This window comes from Orycteropus afer, unplaced genomic scaffold, assembly GCF_000298275.1.
Source record: "Orycteropus afer afer isolate SDZICR_OR568_19922 unplaced genomic scaffold, OryAfe1.0 scaffold00043, whole genome shotgun sequence".
Classification (NCBI taxonomy): domain Eukaryota; kingdom Metazoa; phylum Chordata; class Mammalia; order Tubulidentata; family Orycteropodidae; genus Orycteropus; species Orycteropus afer.
In genome coordinates, this window is record NW_006921630.1 from 4,944,090 (window position 1) to 4,949,216 (window position 5,127).

Sequence of the window (5,127 nt, forward strand, 5' to 3'; positions counted from 1 at the left end):
TGGCATAGTGCCTAAGGCATTTGACTGCTAACCAGAAGGCTGGTGGTCCAAACCCACTAATCACTCTTTGGAAGGAAGGTTGGACAATCTACTTCCCTAGTGATACCAACTCAGAAACCCAAGGAGGGATTACTATGAGTCAGATCTGAATCAATGGCAGTCAGTTTGGATATTTTGGTGTACTTTTGCATTTTAATACTGATCTAGGGTTTTTGTTTGTTTGTTTAATTCGCAAAGAACTTGGTAATGCTTTACCCTCTGCTATTCCATTGGCTTTCCTATATGCTTGTAAAAAGTATCAGTTATTTGTGGTACCATGCTGAAAACGTACTTAAGAACAAACACAGAGGACAGATGAGAACCATTGCAAAAAAAAAAAAAAAAGCAAGAAAACAATTGTTGGGAAAGTTGGAGGGGGAGGCGAATGCAGCTCTCTTTAATATGTTTTTCATAGAACTAGGCAGAACTTAAACCATCCAGTGATGTAGATTCACCTGGGTGGTACATAGGGTTAAGTGTTAGTAAACCAAAGTGTTGGCAGTTCAAACCTACCCAGAGGCACTTAGGGAAGACAGGCCTGGAGATCTGCATCTGAACAGTCAAAACCTTGAAAACTCTATGAAGTAAATATAAGAGAAACACTAGAACAAATAACGAAAACGTTGACATAATCTGAAGAATATAACCATGTCTAGACTCAGTGGCACATAACAACAACAGAAACTGTAGAATGAGAGCAGTTTTTGCTGCATATATTTTCACTAAAATTAAAAAGGAGGTTGGGAAGGAGAAGAATTGAAAACAACTGTACACAACTTCTTTGAGAGGTTTCAATAAATTACAGTAGAAAAATGGAGGTCGGGGAATGGGGTCAAAAAATGAGAGAAAGAACTGTGTGTTTGCATAGCAAAGGGGGAAAAACAGAAGAAAGAATGACAGCATTGGCAAAACAGCATGTTTCCATTTAATATAGTTAATATATTTTCTTCACACAAATAAAAAAACTATTCATCATAAAAAAGAAAAGAAAACCCTATAGAGCAGTTTTACTCTGTGCACATGGGGTCACCATGAGTCAGAATCAACTTGATAGCAACTAACAACAACAAATATATAAGAGCTGTTGTGATTAGGTGCCATCCAGGTGGCTCTGACTCACAGCGACCCCATGTACAACAGAATGAAACTGCCCAGTCCTGTACCAGCCTCACAATCCTTGCTATACTTGAACCCACTGTTGTAGGAACTAGGTCAACCCATCCCGTTGAGGGCCTTCCCCTTTTTTGTTGACCCTCCACTTTACCAAGCATGATATCCTTTTCCAGGGAGTGCTCTCTTCTTGACAACATGATCAGAGTAGGTGAGACGAAGTCTGGCCATTCTTGCTCCAAGGAGCATTCTGGCTGTACTTCTTCCAGGACAGATTTGCTTGTTTTTCTGGGAGTCTATAGTACTTTCAGTATTCTATGCCACACCACAGCTCAAAAGCAACAGCTCTTCTTTGGTCTTCCTTATTCATTGCCCAGTTTTCATATGCATATGAGTCTATTGAAAACACCATGGTTTGGGTTAGGCACACCTTAGTCTTCAAAGAGACACTTTCGCTCCTCAGCACTTTAAAGAGTTCTTTTGCAGCAGATTTGCCTAATGCAATACATCCTCTAATTTCCTGACTGCTGCTCCCATTGGTGTTGATTGTGGAACCAAGTAATACTAAATCTTTGACAACTTTGATCTTGTCACCATTTATCATGATGCTGCTTACTGGTCCAGTTGTGAGGATTTTTGTTTTCTTTATGTTGAGGTGCAATCCATACTGCATACTGTAGTGTTTAATCTTCATTAGTAAGTGCTTCCAGTCATCTTCACTTTCAGCAAGCAAGGTTGTGTCATCTGCATATCCACAGGTTGTTGATGAGTCTTCCTACAATCCTGACACCACATTCTTCCTCATATAATCCAGTTTCTTGGATTATTTGCTCAGCATATAGATTGAAGAAGTATGGTGAAAGGATAGAACCCTGACACACTCCCTTCTTGATTTTAAACTATGCAGTACCCCCTTGTTCTGTTCGAATGACCTCTTCTGTACATAGACCTTGTGGTCTATGTACAGGTTCCTCGTGAGTACAAGCAAGTTTTCTGGAATTCTCATTCCTCTCAATGTTACCCAAAATTTGTTATGATCCACACAGTCAAATGCTTCTGCATAGTCAATAAAACACAAGTAAACATCTTTCTGGTATTCTTTGCTTTCAGCCAAGATCCATCTGATATCAGCAGTGATATCCCTCATCCCACATCCTCTTCTGAATCCAGCTTGTATGTCTGGAAGTTCCCTGTCAATATACTACTGCAACCATTTTTTAATTATCTTCAGAAAAATTTTACTTGTGTGTGATATTAATGATATTGTTTGATAATTTCCACTTTCTGTTGGATCACTTTTGTTTGGAATGGGAACAAATATGGATCTCTTCCAGTCAGTTGGCCAGGTAGCTGTCTTTCAAATTTCTTGGCATACATGAGTAAGTGACTCCAGAACAACATCCATTCGTTGAAACATCTCAACAGGTATTCTGTCAATTCCTGCAGCCTTGTTTCTGGCCAATTCCTTCAGTGCAACTTCAACTACTTCCTTCAGTACCATTGGTTCTTAATCATATCCACCTCTTGAAATAGATGAACATCAACCAATTCTTTCTGGTACAGTGACTCTGTGTATTCCTTCCATCTTCTTTTGATGTTTCTGGCATCATTCAATATTTTGCCCATAGAATCATTCAATACTGCAACTAGAGGCTTGAAATTTTTCTTCAGTTCCTTCAGCTTGAGAAATGCTAAGAGTGTTCTTCCCTTCTGGTCTTCCAACTCCAGATCTTTGCACATTTGATTATAGTAATTGACTTTGTCTTCCCGAGCTGCTCTTTGAAATCTTCTGTTCATCTCTTTTATCTTATCATTTCTTCCATTTGCTTTAGCTACTCTCTATTCAAGAGCAAGTTTCAGAGTCTTTTCTGAAATTCATTTTGGTCTTTTCTTCCTTTCCTGTCCTCTTAATGACCTTTTGTTTTGTTCATGGATGATGTTCTTGATGTCATTTCACAATTCTTCTGGTTTTTGGTCACTGGTGTTCAATACGTCAAATCTATTCTTCAGATGGTCTCTAAATTCCGGTGGGACATATTCAAGGTCATATTTTGGCTCTCGTGGACTTGCTTTAATTGTCTTCAGTTTCAACTTGAACTTGCATATGAGCAATTGATAGTCTGTTGCACAGTCAGCTCCTGGCCTTGTTTTGGCTGAAGATATTGAGCTTCTCCATAGCCTCTTTCCACAGATGTAGTCAATCTGATTCCTGTATATTCCATTTGGCAAGGTCCATGTGTGCCATTTATGTTGTTGAAAAAAATATCTGCAACAAATACTCCTTAACCAAAACCAAACTCACTGCCATCGAGTCAACTCCAACTCATAGCGACCCCTTCTTGGGTTTCTGAGGCAGTATCACTATGGAAGGAGATTGCCCAATCTTCCTTCCAAGGAGTGGCTGGTGGGTTTGAATTGCCAGCCTTTTGGTTAGCAGTCAAGTGTCTTAGTACTATACCACCAGAGTTCCTAATATGTCCTTGGTCTTGCAAAATTCTGTCATGCAATCTCAGGTGTCATTTCTATCACCAAGGCCATATTTTCCAACTATCAGTGATTCTTGTTTGCTTCCAACTTTCGCATTCCAATCATCAGTAATAAACAATACATCTTGATTGCATATTTGGACAATTTCAGACTGCAGAAGTTGGTAAAAATCTTTACTTTCTTCATCTTTGCTTTGGTAGTTGGTGTGTAAATTTGACTCTACTTTGAGGAAGCAGCTTTTCCCTAGTCATATTTGAGTGTCTTCCTACATCAGGGGCTTATCTTTTGGCACTATATCAAACAATTTATCAGGGCTAATCATAGTTTTTCAGTAATATATCAGACAGTATTTCACTGCTATTCGTAAGTCTGCCATTCATCTGTCAGTTTGTTATACTGAGGTGGCTTGGGTGTAACTGTGAGGTTAGAGGCTATGCCACTGGTATTTCAAATACTAGCAGGGTCACCCATGGTAGACAGGTTTCAGCAGAGCTTCCAGACCAACACAGACTCAGGCAAAGGAAGAGGCCATCCACTTCTCAAAGAATTGGCCAGTGAAAACCTTATGAATAATAAGAGCATCAGATTATTCCATTGCCATCCAGATATGTCCAGAAATAATTGATATTGCCCCAAAATGGGAACAGAAACCCTATCCTTTAGCACTGGAAAGAATATTAATTTTCCATTCAAATCCATTTTTCCTGTGTTTAAATCACACTTTTTTTTTTTAATTCTGAAAATGTTTTCAACTATTGAAAAAAGTTCACAAGGGATAAAGATTATCATGCAGCCAGAATTTGGTTTATTGTTTGAGTTTTCTTATCTGACAGAATTTTAATTTTGGGATAATATTCTGGTTTCTATGCCAATTCATGCACGATATACAATAGATGATAGAAATAATTGCTAAGATGGTGCAAGACTGAGCAATGGTTCATTCTGTTATACATAAGATTGCCTTAAGTTAGAGCCAACTCAACAAAAACAACAAATATAACAGAAAAGTATCACATAGTACAGGAGCCTAAGGCACTTGACTGCTAATCAAAAGGCTGGCAGTTCAAACCCACCAGCCACTCATCAGAAGGAAAGTTGGGCAATCTACTTCTGTCGTGATACCGCCTCAGAAACCCAAGGAGGGGTCACTATGAGTCAGGTCTGACTCGACAGCACACAACAACATCACATAGTACAATGATTAAGGGTAGGGGCTCTGAAGCCAAACTGCTTGAGTCTAAAACTTGGCTCTGATAGTTATTAGCTATTTGATCTTGGGCAAAGTCCTTAAACTTTTGGTGCCTCAGTTCCTTTTCTATAAAGTGACCATGATAGTAATAAAACCAAACCAAACCTACTGCCATCTAGTAGATTCTGACTCATAGCAACCCCCATTGGGTTTCCAAGGTGGCAAATCTTTACAGAAGTAGATTGCTCCATCTTCTTTCTGCAGAGCAGCTGGTGGTTTGAACCACAAAGCTCCTGGTTAGC